The sequence below is a fragment of the Balaenoptera physalus genome (assembly GCF_965194825.1).
Source record: "Balaenoptera physalus genome assembly, chromosome: 14".
NCBI classification, from domain to species: Eukaryota; Metazoa; Chordata; class Mammalia; order Artiodactyla; family Balaenopteridae; genus Balaenoptera; species Balaenoptera physalus.
In genome coordinates this window covers 27238395-27250939 of record NC_138893.1, presented here as the reverse complement: position 1 = coordinate 27250939, position 12545 = coordinate 27238395, and the positions used below count along the sequence as shown (strand labels likewise).

The following is a 12545-nucleotide window of genomic DNA, read 5'->3' as shown; positions in this document are numbered from 1 at the left end:
CAGATGCCTGGCATAAGGGAAACGGGTGGGACTTGCCAGTGCCTAGGCATGTGTCCAACAGTGGCTCTGACCCAAAGGGGCATGATGGCCTTGGGTAAAACCATTAACCCCTCGCATATCAATTTCCTTTTTGTAAAGGGGGACCTTAATACTTGCCCAACCTATATGATGGATTGATGTGTGGAGAGCCTTCAAAATTGGATAGCGATGTGGCTATGCTTTCTAGTATTTAAAAGACTCTAATAATATGAGGTTACTGTTGTTCTTAATCATTCCCATGATGATCCAAACTGTACAGGTCAATATATTAATATATTTCATTATACCTGTTCACTGAAATAATCTTAAACTAGAGCAAAACCCAAAGCTGGTTAAAAGATGCCCCAGGTTTGGCCCTTGTACTATTAGCTTCTTTTAAAAGAATCATCCAGAGACTTGGGAAATCTTATTCGTTGACTTGCTAAATGACAAGTCTGAGGATTATAAATAGCAGAAGACTTGACTGGGTGTGAATGACGCCTGTATATGAATATGGTACTCCTCTTCCTGCACTCAAGTGGGTCCACTTGTAATCCATAGCTAAGCAAGGCAGAAATCAAACCTTTCTTATAACTGATAGAGTTTGACTTTTAGGACTGTCCCACTTACCTAAGAATAGACCTAATCTATCAGAAAATAGGGCTGCTATAGCTCTCCTTTCAAAACTGACATACAGGACACCAAGAGTAACACATTCATTGAAAATCAAAGAGAATCCATTGTTGCCCCAGTAGTTGAGACACACATGTCCTAAAGCGGCCACTCCCTTTGAAACTTTCAATACGGCTTACCCAAGACATGGGCTTTTTAGAATCTAGCTGAATGCTGGAAATGCTTTTGTCATTTTATTGCCTGGTGATCAGAATACAAATCATATTCTGGCTTGATCTACAAGGAACACTCCTCTGTAAAGAGCTTCATTTGTGCTTCTTTAAACAAAACCCACTCTGAAGTCTGTCCTCTCTCCTTCACAGAGGACCCGTAAGGCAGTATTGTGAATGTATATCAGAATGAGGGGGCATTCCATCACGGAGTGAACTGCACCTCCCAGGGTGCAATTATGCCATCCATCACCAAAGCAAGTTGTTGGCCTAATGATATATTAGTGTAATAATCTGCACAGGACACACCGATGATGTATTACTCAAAAGATGGCCCTACTTATGGAAGTGAGGCTCCAGGAAGAGCCTGGGTACCCTGGAAGGCAATTGGAAGGCTTCCATCCAGTCTGCAACTACTCAGCAAGCATCACACAATGGAAGGCACTTTCCAAGGAGCAGAGAGAAATACTCTTTTTAAATTAAATGTCCTGTCGTCTTTGTAATAAGTCTGCAGCCCGATTTGACCTTGGTGTCTTTGGCTAATTCTAATTTGCAGGCACCATCTTGGTCCGTGGTGAGGAATGTGGAATTTTGCTCTGGGGAGTTTCAGAATCAGAAGATAGCCAAGCTCTCTGCTGCACGTCTCTTCCTTACGGCGGCTGTGGTGCAGAATACCTTAGAGATTTTTCAATTAGTTTGGAATAATTGAAATCACCTATAATGATAATCTTATTGAACACAGACTTGGCCTTCTCATATGGCGTTTCATTGCTTCTTCTGCTCTATAAAAATAGATTTATTTTCCTCCTGGCTTCTCTTCCCTCAAAATGTTTCATGTTATTAAAAACAGAAGATTGCTTGTCAAATGTTTTATTTGCCACGTGTCTGGGGCCATCAATCAACTTTCCCCCGCCCTGTGTGCGCATGCGCACTTCATTAGCTTGACTCCGCTCATCTTGCTCATGGAAAAAATGCTGCTAATTGGATTAACAGATGTATAAAAACTAATTAAAACATAGCATTTACATCATAATAACTGCACTTGGTAAAAGAATAATAGAAGCGTCACAGTAAGGGAAAAAGTCCACCCTACTAAAAAAAAAAAAAAGGCCATCCTACTAACTGTGCGCTATGGGCATAATTGCTTTTGTGGCAGAGGTGAGTTCGTTAGGCTACATTTACAACGGTGGAGGCGCTCATCTCCTTCTGGCATTGAATTAGGCATGTAACTGTCATAAAGGGAACACAGCACAAAAGGTCAGGCAGCAGAGGAGAGCAGTCTGGCAATCTGGTGGGTCTCAGAATGCGTCCACACATGGGGCTGGTCTCACTGTTTCTCTTCAAGCCTCAGTCTCTGCTTCCCAAGTGCACATGAAACAAGTGCCCTTGACCGCACTTGAGTCCAGAGGAACCCTAAGCTGTGTGCTGGGATCTAAGGAAAACAAGCCAGAATGTCTGACCTATGGGATGGTGCTTTAGCTTGGTGACCACAAAGAATGGTCTACATGAGTTGACTTAAGTAACCATGGGTCTATCCTTTCATGCTTCAGTGTGTCTGCGAGGGGCTCCCTAGCTGAACAGAACGGTGGTATCAGGCAAATGGTGCTCCCGGATCATTGGCAGAACCTACTCCTTCCCATCCAGCCTCCTTTTCGCTTGCTGCCTCAGCTTCCACTTCCTCTCTTCTCAGCTCCCAACTGACCTCACTCCAGTTTTGTGCGTGGCTGGTCCTGCTCCACACTCCTTGCCACATCTAGTGTCTGAATAAAGCAGAAACTGAAAAAGGAGGGAACAGATACATGAAGGTCACTGCATCCATGGATTTAGGACTTCCCTGGCAACCTACCATAGGACACTGGGTGAGCCCCAGCTTTTCTGCTAACATGATAGTGGTGTTGATGGTGATGGTGATAGTCATGGTGATCACGGAAAAAATAATGACAAAGGAAATGAATCACAGTATAACTCTAACAAAGGAAATTGAGTCATGCATTCAGAGAGTAATTCATCTTGATGAAGCAAGATTTACCCCAGGAAGTCAAGGATGGCTCAAAGCACAGACCACAGATAGATTGTAAAATGTAATAGGAAATGATCTACTCGTGCAATGCTAGTTTGTGGCTTTGGTACAGTCCTTTTCAAGAGCAATTTAGCAGCACATACTAAGAGGCATAAAAATATGCATGGGCATTTCAAGAATTTCACCTAAGGGACTCATTCAAAGGCAGACACTGTGCTCTCTCCCCTCTTTTCAGAGTCCCCCACTTGGTGCGTTTGTCCACAGTTTCAGCTTCAGCTTCATCTCAAAGGTGCCGGCTCCATAATAGACATCTCCAGCTTTGCCTTCATGGCCAGTTCCAAACTTATAACCGACTACTGAGCACTTTCCATATGGATGGTTTTTTTCACAAGACCAATATCTCCAAAATGAATCCCTGAAACCATTCCTCCTTGCTCTGAACAGGCTGCAATCTCAGCGCCTGGTTTACCACCTCCCCTGCAGTACCTTCAAAGTCCATCAGCAACAAGGCCTCCTGTCCCACAGCCTTGCCTCTGCCAGGCTCTTCTCCTCCTGCCTGGACCACAGGAGAGCTCTCGGAGCTCCTGGCCTCCCATCCCAACTATGGCAGTCAGGTCTCCATGTGCTGTTTTCCTGAAGCACAAGGTATGTGCTTCCCTTTTCTACCCCAAAACTGTCACTGTCACTTCCCCTTTCACGTAATTGCTATACAAAATATCCAAATTCCTTGATATGGCCCCAAACTGCCTTTTTCAACCACTCTTCCTACAATATCCTTCCTGTGTTAGTTTGTTAGGGCTGCTGTAACAAAGATCACAACTGGGGAGCTTAAACAATAGAAATTTATGGTCTTAAAGTTCTGGAGTCCGGAGGCTCAAGATCAAAGTCCAAAGGGCTGGTTCCTTCTGAGACTGTGAAAGAGGACCAGTCCCATCTCCTCAGCTAGTAGGTGTTTGTCTTCATGCTCACATGGTATTCTCTCTGTATATGAGCTTGTGCCTAAATTTCCCTCTTTTATAAAGACATTAGTCGTGTTGAGTTAGGGATGCACCCTACTCCAGTATGACCTTATGTTAACTAATTACAACTACAGTGACCTTATTTTCAAATAAGGTCATATTCTGAGACACAGGGAGTTGTTAGGACTTCAACATATGAATTTTTGTGGGGAACAATTTAACTCATAACACCTTCTCAAACAATCTTTATTTTAAAATTCTATTGAACAAGACTACGCAATGGGGAAAGGATAGTATCTTCAACATGTGATGTTGAAAAAACTGGATATCCACATGCAAAAGAATGTCGGGTTCTTTTCTATATAAAGAACTCCTACAACTCAACAACAACAAAAGTAACCTGATTTTAAAATGGGCAAAGGACTTAAATAGACAGTTCTTCAAGGAAGACATACAAATGGCCAACAGATATATGAAAAGATGCTTGACGTTACTAATTATCTGGTAAGTGCAAATCAAAACTATGAGATAACACCTCTCACCAGTTCGAATGGTTATTATAAAAAAAAAATGGAAAATAACAGGTGCTGTTAAGGATATGGAGAAATTGGAACCCTTGTGTACTGATGGTGGGAACATAAAATGGTACAGCTGCTATGGAAAACAGTATGGGAGTTCCTCAAAAACTTAAACATAGAATTACCCTATGATCAGTAATATCACTTCTTGGTATATATGCAAACGAATTAAAAACAGGGTTTCGAAGGGACATTTGCACCTATGTTCATTGAAGCATTATTCACAATAGCCAAGAGGTGGAAGCAACCTAATTGATCACTGGTAAATGAGTGGATTAAGAAAATGTGGCATATACATACAATGGCATATTATTCATCCTTAAAAAATAGGGAAATCCTGTCATACACTACAACATGGATGAACACTGAAGACATGCTAAATGAAGTAAGCCAGTCACAAAAAGACAGATATTGAATGATTCCACTTATATGAGGCCCCTAGTGTAGTTAAACTCACAGAAACAGAAAGTAGAATGTGGCTACCAGGGGCTGGGTCCAGGAAGAAGTGAAGAGTTGTTCAGTGGATATAGAGTTTGTTTTGCAAGAGGAAAAAGTTCTAGAGATTTGTTACACATCAATGTGAATATAGTTAACACTACTGTAGCGTGTACTTAAAAATTGTTAAAATGGTAAATTTTATGTAATGTGTTTTCCACCACAATTTAAAAACAAAACAAACAACCCTACTGAATCAAGCACCTCCACAAGTACACTGGATTACTTGGCACTAGATGTTTTCTCGTGGGTTCCAGCTGCTAAGTCCCACTGGCTATGTCAAGTCCCTAACAAATATCCCTTCCTCTGTTGATGACTAATGGGGGTAACATACCGCATCATTTCATTGGAAGAATATTCAAATTGATGACTTATGTGGTATCTACTCTGCACGAGTGAGAATCCAGCAATGTCCCACCCAAGGCCAATGTTAGAGAGATAAGCGTTCACAAAGATTCCATGAGTTCTCTCAGCTTCCTCCAAATCCAGTACTTTCCTTTTCTGCACCTTGCAGTCTCCATATCACAAAGAGAGAGAAAGAACGTTTTCTGACCTGAGATTATGTAGTGGTCTTATCTCACTCTTTAAGAGTCCAATGTTTGACATCAGGGGCAAATTCTACACAATGCTTTGATGATCCCAAGTCACCTAAGTTGTTCACATCGGTGGGACCAGATCCTATCAGAAGGAATTGGTACATATGGTGGTATTCCAAAGACATGAGTTGGGGCAACAGAGAGAAGAAAAATTCATCAGCAAATGTCTCCTGATACCACTCTGCTTTAATGCCATATAAAGAAGGGGGAGGCAGCCCAGACAAACAAATTTTAAAATCGTCCGAGCTCACCTCTAAATATTTCTTAGTATCATATATAATTAATAATAATCCTATACAAAGTCCTTCTCTGTCTTTCTAATTGGAGAATTGCTACTTCCTCTGTACATCCTTGAGAAATTATTTGACTAGCTTTGTATTGTAGGTTGAATCATACCCAGAGCTCGGACATGGAACCCATGGCCCTGGCTCTCATTCAAGACACTTGGGGAGGCAGAAAGAAGGTCAAGTCACCGTTCTTGCACAGTGCTTTTGGGGAGGCTGCTAGAGAGAAAGATGTTTCCATGGAACTTCACAAATGTATTCTGCCTCATGTAAAAATATTTTTCTGGCAAGTAACGTCCTTGACTTCTTTCCCTTCCAAAAATGCCCAGGAGTACAATACCTCTTGCAGCTTGCTACCAGTTATGTAGCACGTGGCAAAATATGAGCTAAAAGGTGGATTTCCAAAGTGCACAGAATAGATCTCCTTTCATTGGAATGGATTTATTTGGTCATTGCCCAGCTCAAGTCTGTTTTAAATGACTCTGTAATACATGGTTCTGACAAGGAATGGAAAATGATTCAAGCCAAAAATGCTTCCAATTAAATGTGGCATCAAATGAGAACATGTTTATTTTCAGCAGTAAAAAAAAAAAAGTCTAATGAGAAGAGTGGAAATCTAGCTTTTGAATTTCTATATACCTAGTGTTGTATTTTACAGTGATGATCACTATAATATACAGAAAAAACAAAAACAAAAACAAAACAAAAACTGTGTTCTGTATCCAAGAATTACTCTAAGTAAAAGTAGGTGAGGCAATTGTTATCAAGTACAGAAAATTAAAAGTTTCTAAATACTGACTTCAACTCATGGAATATATTAGATCAACATTTTTCCTGGAGTTATTTTTTTCTGGAAAAAAAAATGTATAAACTACTTTGTGACTCCCTTGCAAATAAAAATGCTTGCAGTATAAATGTTATCTACTGAAGTTATCAGTAACATTTGAGCTAAAAATGTTTCATTCCTTTTGTGCCTCTTCAGATCTGCTTGCTTGGGCTTCTCTTTGTATATCTGCCTTCAACAAATGGCTGGATGGTCAGGATAAGGGATGCACGGTTGCTTCTGGAAAAAAACTGCCTCCAAAAACAGTACAAAAATCTAGCCTGACACTTGAGTCACATCATAAAAGAATAACTATCCCAGGGTCCTTTGGCTTTAAGGGAAAGCCAAACTGAACACAGGCCAGGAGCTAACTGAAATTGAATCCAAGAAATTCTCTCCTGTTTTGCCAATTTTATTCCACTGTTACTTGGTAAAAATTAGGATCATCTCTCAGCAGAAGAGCTCTGAGTTAAAGAGACGATCAGGTGTGCAAGTGGGAAATGATCCCACTTGGCTCTTCGTCAGTGAAATGAACATATCGGGTGAAATTATCTCCAATGTCAATTCAGGCTTGGAGGTTCCTTGACTCTGCCTATTTCCCTAATGTCCTCACAATCTGAAAAAGAGTTCATCTGCCTTCCCCGATACTGAAATTCGTTTCCTGAGCATTTCACTAATTGTCCCATCACCAATATTGGTGCTTCTCTAAATTAAGAAATCTTATTAATATACTTGATGTTCACATTTCTTCCCTTTTAAGCCATGACCTATTTTGTCTGAGGTTTCATGGTTTCCCATAGGAGTAGATTATAAAACTATAGAAATCTAGAAGAAGAATTGTATTACATTTTTAATTTAACCACTTTGTGAAGAGTCGTGAAGATGAAAACGATTGCTTACCCTGTTGGGCCAGAAGTGAGAGTCTTGTGTGTGAATCTCCTGGGAAAACGTGGCGGTCTCTATGATGGGAAATGTCAGGGTGGTCCAGACTCTTCTTCGGTAACCCACACTGTGAACTGTGATTAAAGAAAGGTCATGGACATGGCCTTGCTGAGCCTTCTTAAGATCATGCCCGGATTTTTTTATGGATTTTCATAGAGTCAGGGAATAGAATTCCCCCTCAAGTCCAGCAAGTAAGATTGCTTTTGAGAAGGTGGGTCCTGGAATATGCTTGACCAGCCAGCTTAGCCACTGATTCTCCGGGTGCCCTGGAGCAAGTTATCTCACGCCACTCGGCTTGTTCCTTCACCCACAAAATGGCCACGACAGTACCCCTTACCTCCTGCTGGGTTCCTGTACAGATGCAGTGAGGAATCACATGTAAACTGCTTGGCATGGTGCTCTGCACGTGGTGAGCAGAATTTCAGAATTGATCACTAACTAACCGTGCAGGAGCAAGGTCTCAGAAACCCCCTTTAAATCCGATCCTGAAAGAAAGTCTAGGGAGAGCTCCCGGCCTCGTCCACCTAATGTCAACAGCACCTTGAGGATCTTTACATATAATGTAAGAGGCCTTTTAAGAGGGCTGTTCGTTAGTCACATCTTAAGTCTAATAATAACATTAATAATTATTCATGGTGGATAAAGGTAATCAGGAGACAAACTGATTGCTAGCGCTCTCAGAAAGGACACATCAAGGCCGTGACATGAATTGTGTTACCTTGCTTGGAATCAAGCACCAGAAAGCACTAAACTGATAAGAGAATGGGGCTGAATGTTTGGAATCCACAGGGAGAGTGATGCCAAGAGACCCGCTTCTGTCTACACTCAAACTACCCTTTTGTGACACTGAGTCTTGGTCCATTCTTAAAACCTAGATGTCTTGGTTTTCAATTTTTCTAAGAGGTCTACCTCTGCCTCGTGCATTCATTCATCCATTTGTTCATTCATTCATCCATTTGTTCTTCATTCATTCATTTGTTCATTCATTCATTTGTTCATTCACTCGGTACTTACCAGGCCTCTAACCACGTGCCAGGGCCTATACTAAGTGCTGGGAATACAAGGAAAATCAGAGCATACCTGACCCCTGTCCTAGTGGTGAGCTCACTCCTTCAGAAGACTGACATTACAAATAATAATCACACAAATAAAAACATAGTTACCAATTGCAATAAAGATTATCAAGAAAAAGCACAAAGTACTATGAGGATTGCAGCTGGACTGTTTTCTGAAGGGGATCGGGGAAGGCTGCTCTGAAACTGAGACCTGAAGAAAGAGTAGGACGGGGCAAGTAAATCCTGGAGGAAGAACATTCTAGACAGAAGAACTTCACAGGCAGAGAACCTGATGGGGTTTCTTCAAGGAGCTGGAAGATTGCCAATATGTCTGGGGCTTGGCAAGGGAGCAAAAGAGTATCTGGAGACAACCAGGTAGGGCCTTTAGCGTATGACATGGGTTTGTGGCTTTACCTTAAGTGTAAATAGAAATGAAAACATATGTCCACACAAAAACCTGTACATGAATGTTGATAGCCACATTATTCAGAAGAGCTGAAAGATGGAAACAAACCTAAGGTTCATCAACTGACGAACGGATAGAAAATGCACTATATTCATACAATGAACTATTATCTGGCGATAAAAAGGAATGACTCACGCTGTGGCATAGGTGGACCTTGAAAATAGTATGCTAAGTATAAGAAGCCAGTCACAAAAGGCCATATATTTTATGGTTTCATTTATATTGTGTCCAGAATAGGCAAACATAGAGAGATACAAAGTAGGCTGGTGCCTATGTCGCTCAGGGCGTGGAGCTGGGGGTTTGAGGGATGATAGCGAGAGGGGATGGGGTTTCTTTTTGGAATGATAAAAATGTTCTAAAATTGATTGTGGCAATGATTGCAAAACTCTGCATTTTTAGTAAACAGTTGAGTTGTTTACTTTAAATGAGTGAATTACATGTGAATAATATCTCAATAAAGCTGCTACTTTTTAAAAAAGGACATGAAGGCCTAAATGCCTCCAGGCATTTTCATTTGAAGATAAAAACAACAGGAAACTCAGTAATGATTTATCAGCAAAAGTCATGTTTAGACTTTCTCTTCTCTTATTAAGAAGGAGCCTTTAAATATTTTGCTCTAAATCTCATATCTACCAAGCGACGGGGGTGGGTGAGGGGGACTCAAAACTCAGAGCTGTCCAAGACCAAAGCTAGAACCCTTGGCCAGAGTCAAGCCCATCTCCCAGGGTTTTATGGCTTCCTCCAGGGGCTATGCATACAGTTGGGCAGTTTGTACAGGGGATGGCTTTGCCCAACCAAGGGGTCAAGTGAAGGCTAAGTCCCTGCCCAAACTCTGCTTACCAAGTCCTGATGTGCCTGGCAGAGAAAGGGCTTTCTTCCCTTGTTTCAGTCCTTATTTACTCACAATGCAGTAAATCTGTGGATTTCTGTTTTATTTTTTAGTTACCACACTCCGAGAAGACTGGTGAATGCCTTCAAGCAAAAGGCTGCATAAATGCAAATCTCACGCAATGCTTTCCTTCATGTCAACATTCAACCCTTTCCATTTCCTACATTTTTGGGGTCACTTTCTAGTACATTCAAATAATTATTTTAAAATATTTTATAATTGTTTTATGTGGATTAGCCTAAAGTAAGCTACTCCATCATTATTGTAAGAAACCTTGGTTCATATTTTCTTCAATTTTAAAATATTAGAACAAAGCCCTCTAAAAATTGTTGTCATAATATATATTCTGACTGACAGTAACTGGGGTTTCAGGTTTCACACTTAAGCTAGCACTGGGTACTGTCAAATTTTTAACCATCAGATAGATTTTAAAATGCTATGTCAGGGGCTTCCCTGGTGGCGCAGTGGTTAAGAATCCGCCTGCCAATGCCGGGGACACGGGTTTGATCCCTGGTCCGGGAAGATGCCACATGCCGCAGAGCAACTAAGCCCGTGCGCCACAGCTACTGAGCTTGTGCTCTAGAGCCCGCAAGCCACAACTAGTGAGCCCGTGTGCTACAACTACTGAGCCCGCGTGCCACAACTGCTGAAGCCCGCATGCCACAACTGCCGAAGCCCGCATGCCACAACTGCCGAAGCCCGCGTGCCTAGAGCCGGGGCTCCACAACAAGAGAAGCCATCACAGTAAGAAGCCCATGCACCGCAACAAAAAGTAGCTCCCACTCGACACAACTAGAGAAAAGCCTGCGCACAGCAGCAAAGTCCCAAAGCAGCCAAAGATAAAATAAATAAATCTTTTTTAAAAATGCTATGTCATGTTTATTTAATTATGCATAAGATTTTCTTAGGTTAATTAGTCAGAGACTTTCTTTGTGGTGAACTTCATGTTTACTACCTTCATTTTCTATTGGGTTGTCTTACTTTCATCTATTTTATGAGCTTTTTGTAAATTAAGGAAATTAGCCCTTAATTTGCCATATGTGTCACAAATATTTCTAGTTTGTCATTTGTCTTTTGACTCTACTTAAGACATTTTATCCATACTGAAATTTTAATTTTATAAGTAAAGAAACCTCAGTTTTCTTTTATGGCTTTGAGTTCCATGCCCCGCTTAAAAAGGATTTCTACATTGTAAGATTATATATAAATTCATGTGTAAGTTTTTTTTTTGTCTTTTATGGCTTTATCTTATTTCATTTTATTTTATTTGTGCTTTACTCTTTAATCTGTTTAGAACTGATTATAAGAAGTAAATAGAAATCTCTCTCTTTCTAAATGCCAGTCTATAGTTTGGTTATTTTTTTTTTTAACTTTTTTTTTTTGGCTGTGTTGGGTCTTTGCCTCTGTGCCAGGGCCCTCTCCAGTTGTGGCGAGCGGGGGCCACCCCTCATCGCGGCACGCGGGTCCCCCACTATCGCGGCCCCTCCCGTCGCGGAGCACAGGCTCCAGACGCGCAGGCCCAGCAATTGTGGCCCACAGGCCCAGCCGCTCCACGGCACGTGGGACCCTCCCAGACCAGGGCTCGAACCTGCGTCCCCTGCATTGGCAGGCGGACCCTCAACGACTGCACCACCAGGGAAGCCCTTGGTTATATTTTTAATAAATCATCTTTCTTTTCCCCGTTTATTTGAAGTGCTTACCTATATTATATGATAAATTACCTTTTGGGTTTGATTCTCTTGTTAATCTGCTGCTCTCTTCCGCTGCATTGTCCATCTTTTTTCAGGGCCAAACTAGATTCATTAATGGGACTTCATTTAACATGTTAACATCTATTAGGACTAGTCTTAAGGGCAATTGCTTTAAATGTATTCTTTTTTTATTAATTAATTAATTAATTTACTTTATTTTTGGCTGCATTGGGTCTTCGTTGCTGCGGCGAGCGGGGTCTACTCTTCGTTGCGGTGCGCTGGCTTCAGTAGCCGTGGCTCGTGGACTTTAGAGCGCAGGCTCAGTAGTTGTGGCACACGGGCTTAAGTTGCTCTGCCGCATGTGGGATCTTCCCGGACCAGGGCTCGAACCCCTGTGCCCTGCGTTGGCAGGCGGATTCTCAACCACTGCGCCACCAGGGAAGCCCCTAAGTACTGTTTCGAGAAAACTTTTCTAGGTGCACATATAACATACACATGTCCTGGGTCCCGAAGAATCGTCTATTCTATGGCGGGTCACTTTGAGGAAGTCTGAGAGCCCCACCCTGCCTACCGCTCTGCTGGTTCCCTCCGGCTAGGGTTTCAGCCAGTTACCTGGAGCGGAGCGCGACATCTCGGCTCGTCAGCGGCTGGTCCCGGTCTCCTCCACGTGCTGCTTGCGCCCGCGGGTACCACCGGACGCGCACGTAGCGGCGGCGCGGCGGGCGGCCCGGCCCTCCTCGTGGCCCGCGCCCCGCCTAGGGGCAGCCCGGGCGCCCGCGGCTTCCTCCTCGCCCTCGCCGTGGACGAGGCGCCCCCGCCGACGATGCACCGAGCCGCGGTGAGGGCCCGACCCCAGGTCGGGAGAGAACCGCGACCGCTGCGAGCCG

At 42.5% G+C, this 12545-nt stretch overlaps 1 long non-coding RNA gene across 2 annotated transcripts; it reads right to left on the bottom strand.

Annotated features, from left to right (window-relative positions):
• Positions 1–4404: 4404 nt before the first annotated feature.
• Positions 4405–11990, bottom strand: LOC309642167. Of its 2 annotated transcripts, XR_014253019.1 has the most exons (3): positions 11601–11990; positions 10635–11310; positions 4405–10566 (listed from the first exon to the last, which is right to left on the bottom strand). It is a non-coding gene; the product is annotated as an uncharacterized lncRNA (long non-coding RNA). The 2 variants fall into 2 exon arrangements; XR_014253020.1 differs by lacking the exon at positions 11601–11990 and having other exon boundaries at positions 10635–11325.
• Between the last annotated feature and the right edge of the window lie 555 nt (positions 11991–12545).